Consider the following 19,825-nt stretch of genomic DNA (forward strand, 5'->3'; position numbering starts at 1 on the left):
ACTGGAGAGGAAACTGTCTCCTCTAGATGCCATGATCACTGCAGGACTTCCCTGGGACCTGCTGCTTCCTCGGAAACAGTCCAGACCCTCCCCAGGATACTCAGTACTTCAGAACGTGGCTGGAGCGATAGCACAGCGGTAGGGCGTTCGCCTTACAAGCGGCCAACATGGCAGACCCGAGTTCGATTCCTCCGCCCCTCTCGGAGAGCCTGGCAAGCTACCGAGAGTATTCGATATGCCAAACACAGTAACAACAAATTCTCCAATGGAGACGTTACTGGGCCCGCTCGAGCAAATCAACGATCAACAGGAGGGCCTTTACCTTTACCTTTACCAGAATATGTATGTCCTGCTGGGCTAGTGGTTCGTGGGGGCCTGGATTGGTCTGTTGGGTGCTGAATTCAGTGGTGAGGAGACCATAAAGCTGTTTAGGGAGAGCTGGGTTTGCAGTTACACGGACAGCCTGTACAGTGAAAAAACAGCGATATTGATGGAGTGGTGGGATGGCACCCTTAGGAACCCAGATGCTGACTCACACAGCATGGACCTCTGCACCAGCCCAGAGTGATACTTATTCTTGTGTGGTTCTATCTTCACTCCATACTGACTGCCTCACGCCCCCTTGTGGCACCCTGCATCCCATAGAGGTATTTGTCTAGTAAACTATAAACTGTAAACTGTGAGGATGTTCTCATTCGCTGTCCTGTAGTGCTATCACCGCAGTATTCTTAAGACATTGGGTCTTATGTCTGGGGTCTGAGAGCCTCTGTGTCTCTGGATCAACAGGACTTTCCAGCAATGGACGCACATATGATGGGACAGAGGAAATTCAATGAGAAGTGGATCAAGTTGGACTGTTTCAGCCACTGCATCTGAACACATGCTCAGGGGAAGAGGATGAAAATAGGAAGAGAGTTCAAGGAGGTCAGGTAATTTTCAGGTCTGTGTCATGAATTAGATCTGTGAAACGAACAAATTTTTGAAGATGAGGAGGGGAAACACCACCCGTAGGCTGAGGTAGAAGTAATGGGAAAGTATCTCAGGTGAAGAAGTTTGGAGGGATGAGCTGGAAAATGAGTTGGTCTAAACTATATTCTCAAAATATAAAATACGGGAACTTCGATATACTAAGGCAGTAAAAGCTTTTTTACAGCAGAGACAGTGGGTTCCGTGGATGTGGTAGAAAAGTATGAAAGCTGTTAGATTGTGAGTTGTAGCAAGATTTTTATCTGCTGTGGGGATAGAAGCCCTGTCCTGCTATAATGTAAGGTCTGGTTTGATCCACCATCAAACTGTAATTTGACTTAATTTCCTCTGCAAATGTTCCAAACACAGAGCTGCAGAATCACTGTGACTCCTTCCTGGAGGTCTTTTCAAACCAATGTATCCACCCTTGTATTTGTATGCTGTCCCCGGGATAGGATCTATATTGGACAGTTTCACATAAGAGTCAGCTCTTGCTTCATCTATCAGCTCTTCTCAGATCAACTCTCAAAATGAGGTTCCCTGCTCAGATTCTGGGTCTGCTGATGTTATGCATCCCAGGTAAGGGGAGTAGGGAGAAAAGAAAAAATGGGTTCAGGAGGGGGCTTTGGGTGACCCACTAGTCTTTTGTGTGTTCTGTCTGTGGGTCGACTGTGTGAGAGAGAAACATCAGGAAAGTGGAGATGGCCCAGGGAAGGTGTAGAGGCCAGTTTCCCTATCCCTAAGGTCTCTTCACTGTGATGACATCCTTCTGGTGCATGAGTATAAATAATTCAAGTAATGACTTTCTCAGAAAACAATATTTAATCTAAAATAAATTGCAGAATGGAAGCAATAAATTTAACCTGATTTTAGAATGTAATCTGATACTTTTAAAAATCAATTTTCCAGGATCTAGAAGTGATGTCATGACCCAGCATCCACTCTCCCTGTCCATCGTCAATGGAGAGCCAATCTCCATCTCCTGCATGTTAAGTGAGTGTATCCTACACAGCGATGGAAAAACCAATCTGAACTGGTTCCATCAGAAGCCAGGCCAACCTCCAAGGCAACCGTTCTATCAAATTTCTAACCGAAGACCTGGGGTTCCAGATAGGTTCAGTGGCAGTGGGTGAGGGACCAAATTCACTCTTCAGATTAGCAGGGTGGAGCCTAAGGATATTGGCGTTTACTACTGCATACAAGCTACAAAAGTTCCTCACACAGTGATACATCCCCGAACATAAACCTCCCTGCCTGGCCTGCTCCAGGTGTCCACACATGTTCTTTGTTGGTGAGCAGACAGCAGAGTCTCTGAGTCAGTGAGAGGAAGGCACTGGGGTCTCAGGGGAGGAGGCTGCAGCTGTGGGTCTGGACCCTGAGAGGCCCTGCTGTACTGCAGACACCCACATTAGGGCCTGGTCAGAGGCACAGGCCTAGCCTGGCATAGCAGAAGGTCTGCAGGGGTCTGTGAGCTGTGAATGAACAGTTGTTGTGAAATCACAGATGATGGGCAACCCCATTTCACTCTCCCAGTTTTGCCCACATTTGTAAGTGATATATTTCTACCTAATTGCCTGACTATTGACGCAATGTTTTCAAGATTTTAAGTATTAATGGAATTTACTGTGAAATATACATTTTTATGAAACCAAAGTGCTTCATATCAGTCAAAGAGAGTACAACAGGTAAGCCTTTTATGTGGTCAACACAATTACAGCCCTGGAACTACATATTTTTCCTTCCTGAAGTGATCCCTAAGCCTGGAATAAGTCCTGAGCACTGTCAGGTGTGGCCTCAAACTATCAAATGAAAAAACTAACAAACAAAAATACTAACAAAACCAAAAAAAGTAGCTTCAATTCTCCCCCATCCCAGGCCGCCCTCACAGACCCTCTCAAGTCCTCCACCTGCACCCTACAGGGCTTCTCCCGAGGCACTGATGGAGACTCCAGTGTATCAGTTTCGACTCCCTGTCCTGACTTCACAGGCCCCAGTTCATCCTGCTCACATATGGGCAGGATGTGTCTCAGAGCTGGTCCCCAGTTTTTCCCATTTCTGCCCATGGTCACACCTAGTTCTCACTCATTTTCTTGGATTTCTGTGCAAGACCCTCTTGGTGAGTGGAGTCATGGGAAGCAGATGTAGAGTCGGAGTTTCTCTGACCCTTGCTCACTGGGGCAGACACAGTCTTCCCAAGTCAAATCCTTGTAGCAGGAAAGACAATGGGGCAGGCAGGGAACCTTCCTCATGTGCCCCATGGGAAGCTGACAATTGACTAAGGGTGGTTTTGTCCCCAGGCTGACCCTGAGCCTCCTGTGCTGCTCCTGAAAATTCACCTGGTGGACACTGTCCCCAAGATCTGCTCTAGAGATACCCAGGTCCTCTAGATCCTGCCCAATACCTGCTGAGTCCCAGGGTTCCAGGACCCCCATGTCTCTCTTAGCCTAGAGCCGTGCAGCTCCTCGCTGACTCACAGAGGCCCCTGTGTGGGGAACCTACCCTTCATGATGCTGGTCTGGGTGTTGGATGGGCCATAGGGAAGGGAACATGCTGGTTTATCACATTCACACAAATGTGTAAAATATAAACCCACACATTATAAGAACTATTATTTTCATATATAGTTATATAGAAATCAACAGCCTCACCCTCTTCTCACTTCCAGAGAGACATCCAATTAATGTTGGTAAATGTCTAGGAAAAAAGTCATTCATCCCCAACAGGAAAGGCAACTCGTCTGGCCCTTTGGCATAAGCAGCAACCTTACTGCAAAGAATAGAGCATGGGACAATGTTTACATTTGCATCATTTCGTTCTACCTTCATTTCTGTAATGCGGTGAAAACATTGCAGATCCCAAGAAAGCCTAAAGATTCTTTTCATACCCTCCAGATAGCAGAACTTTGTCCATGCACTGGAAGAAATACTTAGCAAGGCAGTTTAAAACTTGCACCTTGTGATTGTTCGATTTGGTCTCTTGTCATTATCTTGTAACTATAGGGACCTGAGGAATGAGGTGATGATCGTGGTCTAGGGCAGCGGGTGCTCAAAGACTCACACATGCAGCATGGCCAACACAGAGTCACCCACACAGGCAACAGACTCTTAGTCAAATGTCAAAATTTATTAGGAAAGGCAGTTGTTAAATAAAAGCCGAGGGAGAATGCCTCCATGCACCAGATGGGTGACATGAGCATGGGGCAGACCCTGTGATTAATAGTTGGCAGCCTCCTCGTCCTGGTCTTGCTTATTGCTTCCTGAAAACACATGATTATCTGGGGAAAAGTCTAAACAGGGTGTATAGTGTATAGCATAAGAAATTGCTGCTGTTAAGACATGGCTTCATAGTCTTAAATTATACTAAACTTAACTGTAAAACTACTGAGTTTCTCTAGCTACATTTCAAGTCTCTCCACTATAATTCGTATCCTCTGTCACACACTGGAAAAGTGTAGGATAACACTGTTTTTTCCTTCCTTTATAGCCTAAGTAGTTGTAGTTTAGGTTTTTTGGGTTGCTCCCATCAGTGCTCCCATTCTTCTGTGTTTATTTGTAACTTCTTTCTTTGTGCTCTGTTGACTTGTAAATATTGTTTTTCTCTCCTCCCTAAATCCTTTGCATAGTTTATTCAGAGCAATGTCCTTTTTGTATGAATACAGAAGACAGTCTATGCTATCCTTTTGTAATGTGATTCTCAGTGATATTTTCCTCCAGGGCATCTGTTCTCTCACTAAGCCTCAGCTGCCCTTATTTCCTAGGACCCCCAAAAACAGAGTCCTGAGGAGGGACTGGATGGAACCAGGGCAAGAGATAAACTATGTGCTACCCTGGCATCAAGATGGGCCTGGCCAAAGTGCCATAATGCTTAACTATAAGTTAAGAGCTTGGTCACAGACAAATGCGATCATGATCCAAAAAGTAATAATTATATTTGTACCCTGCTAGGGTTAGCAAGGTACATCTTTGAATACTTCAGCTTGGTGATGGACATTACAATGTCTGTTCCAAAGACTTGGGAAAAGTCTCTAAATTGCAGCTGCACTGAGATAGATCATCATCAGCTGAAAAGTTGCTGTATCAAATAAGGACCACTAGATGGCAGACAAACATTATACAATACAGGAGAGACCCTGAATCCTAGAAACTCTGAGACAGTAACAGGTCCATTGTCAGCAGGGACAAGGCTGTGGTGGGAAAGTATAAAAGTTGTTAGAGTCAGATTTGTAGTCAAATTTTCACCCTTTGGTGGGGATAGAAGTCCTGTCCTGCCTCTCTGCTATGGACTTTTGATCCCCCATCCAGTGCTCATAATTTTTTTAAGTTCTTATGTGATATTTCATAGATAGTGCTGTAGAGTCACTTAAGGTAAAATGAGCTCAGGGGAGAGGGATTAGATGGGAGTATGGGGACATCAGGGAACACAATCCCACCCCGCGCCCAGTCCCCACAGGTACAAAGAGAGTCTTGTGAGGACAAGGGGAGAGAGGGGCTCCTGCGGACAGAAGTAGGGTCTCACAGGAAGTGACCCTGAGGGAACTTGACCTTCCTATCCAACCTCCCAGAGTGTGAGAATCCACATGTGTGTGGTGTGCGACCCCAGCATGTGTGCTTCTGTGAAGAACCCTGAGTTGATGCTACACATTTGACATCCTCTAAGCAGGGGCTACCTCTGGCATACCCAGTACTTTCCTCCTTTTCTTTCTTCTCTTCTGACTGCTGTGGAGATCTCAGAAATCATTTTCACCTTGTCAGGCATTAACTTGTTGATGAAACTGCTGACGGTTTATTTTCAACCAGAAATCCATCAAACGGAATGAACTATCACCTTGATAGTTATGTTTTGGGTGTCCTTATGCGGCTCCACTCAGATGCCATAGGGAATACAATGCCACCCACCTCCAGTCCCCCTGGCTGTTCCAGGAGAAGGTCAGTGTCCCTGCAGGGCCAATATGTGTGTTCAGAGCATCAGAGACTGAATCTGGTTCTGAAGCTTCTGCTTACCCCATTCCCCGCGAGGCTAGGCAGGATGGTGACAGCTCTTCTGACCCCTCCTCACCATCAGAAGAAGCTGCCACAGGAGCTCAGACAATCTCTGTGTGCTGAACCCAATCTGCTGCTCCTGTGATGGAATGAGCAGTCTTAGGGACTCTTGTGACAGCAGGATTGTTTGAATAACGTGGAGTCTCATCCTCCTTCTCCCCCCAACCCTTCCCCTGGCCATCATAACCACCTCAAGCCAACTCCTCTGGAGGAGAAAGTGCAGGAAAAGTTGTGTATCTGATCTGAGCTGCTCTTCTGAGTACACACACCCAGTTCACTTGCCTTCATTCTCCTCGGGTCTCCTTTGTAACTGAGATCTCTTTCTCTCCCATCCTGTCACTAGCAACCCCTCTTTTCCCTGGTCTCAATGAATCCTTGTGCAGGATTGTACATTTGAAAGTGAGCTGATGGGAATTATAGAGTAGGTCTTGGTTAGAAGTCTGTTCATTTGGCCTCTTGTGTTCCAGTGAGGACAGAACCTTGACATCCTTAAAAATCAGTTCTGGATTGGGATGTGTATGTGTGTGTGTGTGTCTGTGTGTGTGTCTGTGTGTTTGTGTAGGGTGAAATCTCTCCTGCCTGGGTCAGGTGTGAGACCTCAAATGTCTATGGAGGATCCTGTCATGGGCCCTGCAGAATATGAGGCTACCTGTGCTGCCCTTGTCTGGCAGAAGCACGAGGGGAGGCCCCAGACAACAAATGATCATTGGGAGGAAACCCATCTCCTCTAGACTCCATGATCACTGTAGGGCTCCCATGGGAGCTTCTGTGCTACCTTCCATGGATCTCTGACCATTCCCAGGACTCTGGAATCTGCATAAATAGAAAGCTACCAGTTGGGTCAATAGTTCATGGAGGAGTGTCCTCGGATATCATGAAGCCTGCATTCGATGATATGGAGGGTCCATTGGGCTTTCAATATTTTGCTGGTTTTCAATCCCAGGGGCATTCTACTGAAAGAAGAAACAGTGAATGAATGGGAATTAGTGTGGGTGGGGAAATCATCACTAGAGTCAAAACTGACTCATCTCGCCCAGTAGTCTACTCCCTTCACTAGCTCATTGGAGTAGGAGCACATGTCAGAGCCTAAATCCTAGATTGGGCATACCCTGATGCCCTCTTTGATGCCCTTCTCTAAGACCTGCAAATCATTTCTCTGTGGGGTTATACCCTAGTCTTACTTGAGTGTCAATGCCCTGCACCTGGGATGGCTGAGAGCTACCCAAAGTTAGAAGAGGTATGTGGAAAGATAGTGCAGATGGTAGGGTGTTACCCTTGCATGTGGCAAACTCAGTTTCAATCCTTAGCATCCCTTAAAGTAACCCACAACTGAACCTTGTCAGTGATTCCAGAGTATAGTTCCAGGAATAAGCCCTAGGAACTGCTAGGTCCAAAAACAAAAAATAGGGGCCAGAGCAATAGCACAGCGGGTAGGGTGTTTTCCTTGCACACGGCCAACCCTGGTTCGATTCCCAGCATCCCATATGGTCCCCCGAGCACCGCCAGGAGTAATTTTTGAGTGCAGAGCCAGGAGCAACCCCTGTGCATTGCTGGGTGTGATCCAAAAAGCAAAAAAAACCCCACAAAAACAAAAAACAAAACAAAGTCATGAATAAGAGATGTGTGATATAGGATGTGAGGTGAAGTGGCACAGTTTATTCAAGGGGAATTCAGTGGTGGGACTCATCTTATCTATCCCTTCTGGACTCATTTTCACCTGGTCAACTCAGAAGGGAATCTTTCAGGCAAGAGGGACTGAAAAACATAAAAGAATGGTAAAGAGAAAAGAGTGCATGTCAGTGGTTCTGGGAAGTTAGAAAGCTTTTCTACATGTATAGACCAAACACAATAATCTGAGGCTGAGTGGAAGTGGTGAGACTGTTTCTAAGGAATGTATTTGGACACGGGCTTCTTAACCAAGGACCCACAGGTTGTCTGCTGTTAACATGAATTTCCAGTTGGAAGTGGTGACATCTCTAAAACCAATAATATCAGGACATCAAAAGTTAATGGAAGCTTGCATGTCCTCAATTTGATCCAAAGATGTGAAGTTGAAGGAATCTACAATTCCGAAGAGGGTCTTTGTGGCTGTGGTCTGACAGAGCCTGTCCCTGGGTCAGAGAGAGCAAGAAGGGGTGTCCTGAGTCTCAGGAGTCCAGGAACCCACCCTTCTGTCTCACACTGGGGCCCTTCTGGGGCCCGTGGAAGAGCATGTTCTCTGTGGGCAAATTTCTGCTTCTCCAGAGGGACCTACACCCCTGACTTCCCTGTAGCTGGGCTAGTCACCACACTCACCTTCCCCCCTCTGCCTGCACAGCCTGCACAGCCCCCTCTCATTTGCAAGTCCTCAGAGCTCATGCCTGGAAACACAATAGTAGTCTGTGTCACCCTGCAGGGTCCAGTGTCTGTCACACCCAGAGTGGACATGAGGGCCCCTGTGCAGCTCCTCAACTTTCTGCTGCTCTGGCTCCTGGGTAAGGAGGGAAATGCGGGTTTATATGAATGTGGATTCCTGACTCTTCAGAGAAATTATCTAACTTATGGTTAATGATATAGATATCCATTTATATTTTTATCTCAGGTGCCAGTTGTGATATCAAGAAGAGCCAAACTCCATCCACGTCTGCATCTCTGGGAGAGAATATCACCATCCCCTGCAATGCCAGTCAGAGCATTAACTATTGGTTAGCCTGGTATCAGCAGAAACCAGGGAAAACTCCTAGACTCCTCATCTATGAGGCAACCTAATTAGGACAAGATGTCCATTCCCACTTCAGTGGCAGTCAGTCTGGGACAGATTTCACTCTCACTCACCATCAGCAACATCAAGCCTGAGAATGCTGCCACGTATTACTGTCAACAGTGTTATAAACCTCCCACAATGATACAGGCCAGAACATAAACCTCCAGAGATCAGCTGTGTGAGTCTGGGCTGCCCTAGCTGCTCCTCCTGGTGCCTCCCCCTACTGAGGGTGTGTCAGATGCACCCAGGCAGTGCAATGATGGACAATTCTAGGACATGTCAAAGAAATATTTTTAGGCTCCATTATTTTTAATCTCATCACAGCTGCACAGACATGACAACACATCTGCTGATTGAATTTATAGAGATTATTTTCCTGAAGTAAGTAGGTGACAGCGTCATTCAGAGTTCATATATGCTGGCCTGGTCACTCTAGAAGGTCTAGGAACCATGTTTTTAAAGATAGTTACTAACAATACACATGTTTCCACCCCAGTTGTGAGGACACGTGAGTAGCTTCATAGCCTCACACTGAGGGCGTCTCACAGGGCGCATCCTCCCCTGCCATGATATCTTGTCTGATGTGGGATAGAGGGAGAGAATGCGTCTCACCAGGGGACTAACCCTCACAGTCCTGTGGTTTGTGTGTGCATGTTGGCATGTGGAAGAATGAGATCTACTTCCTTTACTGAGGGATTTTTTTCTGAAATCTTTAATTGGAAATAAAACAATTTTAGTGTAAGGAAATGTGATATACTATCCGGGATACACTTGAATGTGCAAAGAATATAAACTTCATTTCAAGGTAAGGTGGGGATGGGGGCAATTCAGAGATATAAGAGATCATATAGAAAAAGAAAATGTCAACACCCTGTAGTAAGCCCAATGTCTTATACCGAGGCCTCATGGAAAATACCCTGGATCACAGTGCCTGAGCTTTCCTGCACGTCCAGGCCTTGACCCTCTCAGAAGGAATGTAAATGTATGGAAATCATTGTCTTATTAAGAAATTTCATATTACTGATGATTTTTATCCCAGTAATGTTGACCAAAGACCATCATTTATCTAGCAATATTGATATTCCTTGGACTTGAATCCCTAGAAGGGGAATATAAAATATGGGATGACATTGGTGGAAAAATGTTGATTTCTTTTCAAAGGACAGAGGGCCAGATGTGCAAAGGAATGGCGGGGGGGGGGGGGCGCTGGTCATCCCCAGTTTCAAATGCCCCCAAAATCTACAAATTCTCATCTCTTACACGGAATTGTTTGGCTCAACTGGCCAAGAATTGACTAGAGAGACCATTACACTCTCTCAGCACTAAGCAGCAGCTTTTGCACCACATCCACTCACACAGTAATCAAATAAATAATAAAAAATCAGAATCTGATCCTGGCTACTGTTTGTTTGCATTCTGTCTTGGTGCTATGTTGGAGTTTAGGCAGTGACTGCAAGGTTTCAGTGAATTAGCCTTGTGATCTAGCAACATGACAGGGGAACAGCTCTGAAACCTCACTCTCTCTTCTCTCCGGTCCTTCCTTGTCCTCTAGAGAAGCCCCACAGCATTTCCTTTTCCTCCGTGATGGAGCCGGAAAGGTGGGATTCGCTGATCTGCTGTTCTGACTGAGCTCACAGACCCAGGTCATCTTGTGTCACACAGGCTGCTGTGCCTGCAGGGTTGGGGCCCAGGTTTCTCTTACCTCCTGCCCATTGCTGACCCTGAGTTGGACCTGTCACCATGAATCCCTGTGCAGAGTCCTTGTTGGTGAGTTTTTTGCACCAAGCAGTGACTAAGTAAGGATTGGTTTGAAGCTCCCTCAGGAGGGCAGATGAGGCCCATTGGGAGCAGGATCCTGTTTTATGAAGAGCAATGGCAGCAGGATGGGGAGATCTCTGCTACTCAAGTCAGGTGTGAAGCAGCAATTGGCCCTGGAAGCTCCTGTTTTGGGCCTTGCAAAAGGGGAATCTCAGGAGGTACTCCTGTCTGACAAAAGAACTTGGGGAGGTCCCAGTCAGAGGCTGTTCACTGGAGAGGAATCCATCTCCTCTAGACTCCATGATCACTGCAGGGCTCCCCTGGGACCGGCTGCTTCTTGTGAAAATTCTAGACCCTCCCCAGAATACTCAATACTTTGGCATGTGTATATCCTGCTGGGCTGGTGGCTCATGGGGGTTCTGGTTTGGTCTGTCCGGTGCTGAATTCAGTGGTGGGAGACTATAGGACTGAACAGGGAGAGCTGGGTTTGCAGTTTCAAGGACAACCTCCAGAATGAGAGAACAGTGATGTTGATGGGGTGGTAGGATGGTATCCTTAGGATCCCAGATACTGACTCACACACCATGGATCTCTGCACCAGTCAGTGTGATAGTCCTTGTGTGAGTTCTATCTTCATCCTATGCTGACGGCCTCCCTCACCCCAGGTGGTACCCTGCATGCCATAGAGGTGTTTGTCTACTCTCTGTGAATCCCATATGCTATGCGAAGACGTCATTCGCTATTCCTCAATCTTCTCAAGACACCAAGTCTTTCATCTGTTGTCTGAATACTGCTATTTCTTGGAGCAACGACAGGTTTGTGACAAGGGATGCACCTGTGATGAGACAGAGATATTCACTGAGGAGTTGATTAATTTGGACTCTCTCAGCCAGCGCATCTGAACATATTCTCAACTGGCCAGCTTAGAGGAAGGGGATAAAATATAGGAAGAAAGTTCAAGGGGGTCAAGGAATTTTCAGTTCTGTGTCAAGAAATAGGGAAAAAGTTTTTCAAGATGAGGAAGAAAAAAATTGTTTTTATTGAATCACCGTGAGATAGTTTCAAGCTTTCATGTTTGGGTTACAATCACACAATGATCGAACACCCAACCCTCCACCAGTGCACATTCCCTACCACCAATATTCTGGGTATACCACCCCCCCCCCCCGTTTGCCACCCTCCCCCTGCCTCCATGGCAGATATGATTCCCCATAATCTCTCTCTACTTTTTCAGTATTATGGTTTGCAATACAGACCCTAAGAGGTTATCCACTATCCACTTTATCCACTTTCTGCACACATCTCCCATCCTGACCGATTCCTCCAGCCATCATTTTCTTAGTGATCCCTTCTCTCCTCCAGCTGCCTTCTCTCCTTTGTTCATAAGGCAGGCTTTCAACTACGGAACAATCTGTCTATCCTATGTATCTACTATCCTTAGGAATCAGCCTCATATTATGTTGTTTTATACTCCACAAATGAGTGCAGTCCTTCTATGTCTGTCTCTCTCTTTCTGACTCATTTCACTTAGCATGATACTCTTCATGTCTATCCATTTATAAGCAAAATTCATGACTTCAACTTTCCTGACAGCTGCATAGGATTAGATTGTGCAGATGTACCAAAGATTCTTTAGCCCATCATTTGTTCTAGGGCACTTGGGTTGTTTCCAGATTTTGGCTATTTTGAAGAGTGCTGCAATGAACATATAGGTACAGATGTCATTTCTACTGTGCTTTTTAAAAATTTTTTGTGCTTGGGTTTCAGTTATACAATGATCAATTACCCATCCCTCCACCAGTGCCCATCCTCCACCACCACGGGTCCCAGTATCTCTCCCAGTCCCATACCCCCCATCCCACCCTGCCTCTGTGGCAGGGTGCCACTCAATGCCTCTTCTACTGTGCTTTTTTGCATCCTCGGGATATATTCCCAGAAGTGGAACTGTAGGGTCATATAGAAGCTCAATTTCTAGTTTTTGAAGTACTATCCATATTGTTTTCCAGAAATGCTGGACTAGTGGGCATTCCCACCAAGAGTGAAAGAGTGTCCCTTTTCCCCCACATCCATGCCAGCACGGGTTGCTTTTGATTTTTGAATGTGTGCCAGTCTATGTGGTCTGAGATGATATCTCATTTTTGTTTTGATTTGCATCTCCCTGATGGCTAGCGATGTGTAGCATTTTTCCATGTGCCTTTTGGCCATTTGTATTTCTTTTTTGAGGAAACTTCTGTTCATTTCTTCTCCCCGTTTCTGATGGGGTTGGAGGTTTTTGTCTTGTACAATTCTACTAGTGTCTTGTATATCCTGGATATTAATCTCTTATCAGATGGGTATTGTGTAAACATTCTTTCCCATTCTGTGTGCTCTTTCTGTATTTTGGTCACTGTTTCTTTTGAAGTGCAGAAGCTTCTTAGTTTGATGTAATGCCATTTGCTTATGTTTGCTTCCATTTACATGGTCAGTGCTGTTTCATCCTTAAAGATGTTTTAGCTCCAATGTTGTGGAGAGTTCTGCCTACATTTTCCTCTATGTACCTTATGGAGTCATGTCTGATATTGAGGTCTTTAGAGGAAGGAAAATTTTTAGTATGTTGATGTGGAAGAAATGGATACTTTTATCAGGTGAAGGATGGAGACATGAGCAGGAGAATAGGTCAGCCTGTTAGAAATTCTTTATCTTAGCATTCATTTATGACTCAAGACCCCAAATGTTTGTACAGTCCTTTGCACTCATTCAATTCATGCCGACTAACAATGACAGTTTCTCACACAAACTAATACAGCACTTGGTGTTGTGTCTGGCTTCTAGTGCAGCCTGTGGACCCAATATCCAGCTCCTCACAGCAGCTCAACAGCGTCTCCATACATGTCCAACAGCAGCAGAAACCCGGGAAGTTTACAGAGATGTGCCATGTGTAGCATCCACACTGACATGTGTATCACACACAGTTGACTGAAGGGAACAGGAATATATATATATATATATATATATATATATATATATATATATATATATATCACCTGTTGTCCTGGTGATGTGACTGGGTTTTACTACCTAAAACCTCACCTTCGTTTTGATCAAATATAGTGGAAATATTTTAATTGGAATAAACTTATATTGTAAAATGATATAAAACAAGCTACTAAGTTGTACAGAAAGTAGTTACTTATGAATTACCAAAATCCATTTTTGGAAACATTTATGCATAAGCTCACATCATTCATAGCAAAAAAATACAGAACTATAATGCAGATGAATAGATGAGCTGGAGTACATGATTTTTGTGCTGAGTCCTTGGTTTATATTCGTGTTGCCAACAAATTAAACAGTGGTATTGAACACTAATGGTCGAAATGTCACACTGCTTTCTAAAGCAGCCATGAGGACAGACCTCACATGTCATATCAATAAGCTGATGGCTTCTGAGTCCACCTCACTGGTGCTGCAGCTGTGGGTCTCAGAGTGAGTCTGGAGAGTTCTGGAAGGAGGCATGGAGCTGGAATGACAAGTCTATCTCAGGAGTCAGGAGTCCTCTGCTGACCCACCGCTCACCTGTCGTTTCACCAGAAGCTTCCTCTTCCTTCTTGAAGATTTTTCTGAAGTTAGATCCATGACATGTGAGGATGAAAGAAATTAGCACTTAGCTCCTGGCGACACACCATCCCTCCTGAATTCTTGATCCCCTGTTCGTGGTTACTTCAGAGATAGCTGAACATTTTATTATAAAGAGATATCAATATTTTGCTTAATACTTGCAGATTTGTCTTGTGCTGTGTATTACAGCATGTGTTTCAAAGACTGATGTAAAAAGTCTCTCTAGAATCACTAGGACAAGCATCTGAAATCATTTTAGCTGCAGTATCAGAAAACATCCACTAGTTGGGAGACAGGCCCCAAAAGTGACCATGCAGGGAGCCTGGATCTTAAAAGCACTGGGACAGAAACTGAGCTGGTGTCCCATGACAATAGGGACAATGGGTCCTGTTGGAATGATGGGATATATATAGAAGTAGCTGTCAGAGGATAAGTTTTATGAAAATTCTCATGTTCTTGCAGTGTGAGCAGAAGTCCAGTATCACCTGTCTGCTGGAAATATTAGTGAAGTTACCCTTTCTCCACATCTCCCCAATTTATATTGTGACATTATTTGATCATGACTGTAGACAGGGAAGATAAACCATTACTTATTGTAAAGTCACAGGAGGGAAGATAATGAGAAATCATAAAAAGACACCAGGGAACCCCCTCCATCCCCACAGGTACACACCCAGGAGAATTCTGTGAGACAAGGGGAGAGAGGGGTTCCTGCTGACAGGAGGTCTCAAGGGAAGTGACTTTGTGGGACCAAGACCTTTCTTCTCCAGCCTCCCAGAGTGTGAGAACCCCGTGCATGTGATGTGATCTCTCTGGTCTGTGTGTTTCTCTGAGGGAGATTGAGCTGATGCCTCACACCCCTGGACCCTCAGAGCAGGGCTTCCTCACGGGCACCTCATTTAAGGGGGGACCCCATTACCTTTCCTACACTGAATTCTGAGTGCTCAAGATTCATGTTTAGCTGCTTTGTTTATCCTAACCTTGCCTTTAGGATGAGGTTGTTGTTACATTTATTCTAATCAGATATACTTCAAGCCAAAAGGTCCTAGAACTACATTTCTCAATAGCCAGATGGCTGAATATTGTTCACAGTAACCATCGGGTCCTATCAATAGGACACGAGGGGCGCCCGAAAAAATAAATGTTTTAAATTATATTTCATTTTCATTGAGGCCACACCTAGCACTGCTCAGGGTTTACTGTGTTTTTTTTTTCCTTTAGTGATGACTCCCTCCTGGCCTAGCATGGGGTAATGGTTCATGGGAGTCTGGTTTGGGCTCTTGGGTGCTGAATTCAGTGGTGTGGGACCACAGGATACTGCAAGAGAACATGGTTTGCAGTTCCAGGGACAGCCTCCAGAATGAAAGAACAGTGATGTTGATGGCACTCTTTGGAACCCAGATGCTGACTCTCCCAGCATGGATCTCTGCCCAAGCCCAGAGTGACAGTTCTCCTTGTGTGAGTGCTATCTTTACTGGACACTGACTCTTTTGCCCCAGGTGGCACCCTGCATCCTGTAGAGGTGTTTGTTTAGTGTCTGTGAATCCCATATGCTGTGATGGTGCTGTCACTGGCTGTTCTATAATGCTATCACCTCATTCTCCTCAATACATTAAGTCTGGTGTCTGAGAGCTGCTGTGTCTTTCGAGCAACACGAGGTTTGTGACCAAGGGATGCACCAGTGATGAGACAGAGATATTCAGTGAGGATTCAGTCAAGCTGTACTATCTCAGCCACCGCATCTGAACACATTTTCAACTGGCCAGCACAGGGGAAGAAGATGAATGATAGGAAGAGAGTTCAAGGATGTCAAAAAATATTCAGGTCTGTGTCATGAATTAGAGCTGGAAAAGAAACAAGTCTTTCAAGATGAGGAAGGAAAGTTTTTGCTATTGTGTTGACTTGGAAGTAATGGAATAGTTTCTTAGTTGCAGGATGGTGAGATGAGGAGATTAATGGATTGGGATGTCAGATATTCTTTATCTTAGCACTCATTTATGACTCAAGACCCCTAATGTTTGTACAATCCTTTTCACTCATTAAATTTGTGTCTGCTAATAATAACAATATCTCACACAAAATAATACAGCCCTTGGTGCGGGAGACGGACCCATCAGGAGACATGAGCTTGTGTCCACATGTTAGCAAAGGACCCACATGGCCCAGACACCTGCAGATAAAGGCCTGACAGTTCAAGGACTGCAGCACCACAATAGCCTTGCATCCTCGGTCCCAGGCATTAAACTGCTCATCCCGAAGGCTTCATGATGTTCAGAGTGACCATTAGGTTTCTGAGCACTGACTGACAAAGAGCCCTCCCACTATCAAATAGAAAAATATAACATTTTAATCCTTTACAAAGTGCAGTAAACTATAATGCAATTGCAAAGCAAAAAGAAAATTTCCATTGCTTCCATTTTATCCATAGATGAGAAACCAAAGAATTTGTACAATTCCTGAGCAAGTCTAAAAAGTGTATCCTGAAAAAGCCTGTTTCTGGGGTAGAGAATGTAAGAAGCTGTGTCCTAAACAGGGACCAGGGACCCACCCTTCTGTGCTCACCTTGGGGCCCTCTTGGGGCCCGGGGAGGAGCATGTTGTGTGTGAGCAAATTTCTGATTCCCCCCAGGGACCCTCACTACTGACTTCCCTGCAGGTGGGCTGGTCCCCACACACCCCACACACCGTCCCCCCTCTGCCTGCCCAGCCTGCCCAGCTCCCTCTCCTTTGCAAGTCCTCAGAGCTCATGCCTTGACACTCAATAATAGCCAAAGGCACAAGGCTCTAGTCATACAGCTGGTGGGGAGGTGTGTGATTTTTTTGGATTTTCTTCTCTATTTGGGTTTGGGGAATGACAGCCAGGGCTGCAGAACTTCAGGGTACCAGGCAGCCTAGTAGGGCACCTCCCTAAACCAACCCTACAAAAAAAAAAAACAGGCCTAAGCAAAGGCACAAGCCAAGAAGACAGAAATGAAACTTGGGAGTTTTCCTAACAAAATAGGGGGAGTCACCTATTGGGACAATAGTATTCATGTACTGATTAAGTTATTTCTTATAGTCTGATACAAAATTCTATAGTTAGAGAAAACATCATCCACACATTGTTGAACCAACGAAGGGTTGAAAGTTTGTAAGATGTCACTGTCACTGCCACTGTCCTCCAGTTAATCATCGATTACTTGAGCGGGTGCCAGTGGCATCCCCATTTGTCCCAGCCCTGGGATTTCAGCGTTGTAAACTTTATGCTCTTTGTCCACTGCTGTGGCATGCCAGCTGAATGTTCTTGTGCATAGTGGTACCGTGCATGGAGGGGGACACGCAGAGGTTGGTGTCCTCAAAGAGACCCACCAGGTAGGCCTCACATGCCTCCTGCAGCTCCCTGACTGGGGAGCTCTGGTAGCGCAGGTCGGTCTTGAAATCCTAAGCGATCTCCCGCACCAGCGGATGGAATGGCAGCTGGCAGATCTCGAGCAACGCCACAGTGTCAGGCCAGTAGCAGCACAGCTTCTTCATGCCCTTCATAACTGACACACTCTTCTGGGCCACCGTGGTGGCCAGCTGCTTTCACGGAACCGACCTGCCCGTTAGTGTGTGCGCTATCTGTTTAGTACAAGCCCTCTTGTTCTTCTCAACTCAGCTGGAGGCTCCTTCAAGGTTAGGGAAATGAGACCCAATTTAGCTACTGTTGTTGGCATATCTGGTATGTCATGGGTGGCTTGCCAGGCTCTGCTATGCGGGTTGGATACCCTCGGTAGCTTGCCGGGATCTCTGGGGGTAAGATGGAGGCTTTGGGGGCGATCTGTAGGTGTCCCTGTAGGTGTTCCCTGTCTACCGAATGTAAGCTCCTGGTGACCAGCCTGCTGTAACAATTTGTACACTGACAACACACACGTGCCTGCATCTCCAGGCAGTGCCTGGGGTATCTGCAGACTGGGATTGATCTTCTTGAGGTGGATGGAGTGTGCCCAGAGGTTGTTGAATAGCTGGAAGAAAGAGACATCATCGCATAAGGTTTGTGCCAGGTCGAACAACTGTGCCAAATCCCAAGTCACTGGGTGGTTTTCGGACAGCATTCCACAGTGGACTAGTTACTACATGAGCTACTGTTATTGCCCCAAGCTCGGAGGCGCTGTGACTGGGCCCAACCAGGGGAGGCAGTGATGCTGTGTTCAACGCCACAATTTTTCGTCACCCCGCCAACGCCATTGTAAGATGTGACCCAAAATTTTAAGTTCAATAATCTGTGCTGGTTATGAACCCCCTAAGAGACAGACTCTGGGTTGAATCCCTAACAGATTGTGGGATTCACACGCCAGGGTCTGCTATTGCAAAAAGCAGCCCCTGCACTTACCGCTAAAGAGACATTTTGTTCCAGTGTGATATATGGTTGTAACTGAATTTAAGCCTTATTGATGCATGTATAATCCTTCTCTTGCCTTAAATGTAGTAAAATGTATTTCAACTTGCATGACCTTAATTGAGACTCTGCGTTAAAGTTTGAGAGTATAAATGTAACCTCATTCAAAAGAGGATTTTCTTTTTCTGTGTCAAACTTCTTGAGCATATGCGTCACCATGAACTCAATTCATTAGGCCCCAGGGAAAGGAAATTCCAAATTCGTGATTATTACAATGTGAAACTATTAACCTGATTACAACAGAAACAGAGAAATTTGTCTCTTCCATGTCCATTCTAAATGTTGAGACTTGAGGCTGGAGCCATATCACAATGGATAGGACATTTTCCTTGCACATAGCCAACCGGGGTTCAAGTTCTGGCACCCCTTATGGTTCCTCAAGAACCACCAGGAGTGATTCCTGAGTGCAAAGCCAGGAGTCAACCCTGAGCATTACCAGGTGTGACTCATGGCTTGGAGGCCAGCCACACGTGCTAGGGGAAAAGGGAGCTCAGATAGAGAAGGGAGCACCAAATAAAGAGTGTTGGGTTGATCCTCCCAGGATAGGAGAAGCATGCTGAAAGTAGCCTGTAGACCAAATATGATTGCCACTAAATGATTTTTTTGCAAATCACAACACCCAAATTGAGAGAGAGAACAAAAGGGAATGCACTGCCACAGAGGCATGGTGGGATGGGGAAGATGTGGGTGGGTGGGATGGATACTGGGACCCGTGGTGGTGGAAAATGGGGACTGGTGAATGGATGGGTTTTTAATCATTGTATAACTGAAACCCACACAAAAAATTTATAAGTCTACAACTCTACGTCATGGTATTTCACTAATAAAAATTAAAAAAAAAAAGCAAAGCAAAAAAAAAAAAAAAGAAGTCGAGACACTGCACAAGATTCAGGACATTCTCACATGGAAGATTATGGGAGACAGATTTTTCTGTCAGTTGCTTGTTTGAGATTGACATAGACACATATTTACATGGCTAGCGCACCTGATAAATCAGAAATATACTAATTGTGAGAGAGACAGAGAGGGGCTTGAGTGATAGTGCAGTGTTTAAGGTGATTACCTTGCGTGCAGCAACCTATATTCTCCCCCATGTACTGCTAGGAGTACTTCCTGGGTGAGGAGCCAAGAGTAACCCCTGAGCATTGTTGGGTTTTTACCCAAGCAAGGAAACAAATAATAAAACAAAACAAAAAAATAAGAAACATTGACACACATCTGTGTTACCTACAGTTAGACTGAGAAATGTTCCATCTTAACCACTACCATCCAGGCTAAGTTAATGTTTTCACTATTTTTCATAGAT

The 19,825-nt window shown here is 45.3% G+C and overlaps 1 pseudogene; it reads left to right on the forward strand.

The window, feature by feature from the left end:
* The first annotated feature begins 5,991 nt into the window (after positions 1–5,991).
* On the forward strand, positions 5,992–8,907 carry LOC130037573 (immunoglobulin kappa variable 1-39-like; annotated as a pseudogene).
* Positions 8,908–19,825: the final 10,918 nt, after the last annotated feature.

Source organism: Sorex fumeus, unplaced genomic scaffold (genome assembly GCF_029834395.1).
Source record: "Sorex fumeus unplaced genomic scaffold, SorFum_2.1 ptg000006l, whole genome shotgun sequence".
Classification (NCBI taxonomy): Eukaryota; Metazoa; Chordata; class Mammalia; order Eulipotyphla; family Soricidae; genus Sorex; species Sorex fumeus.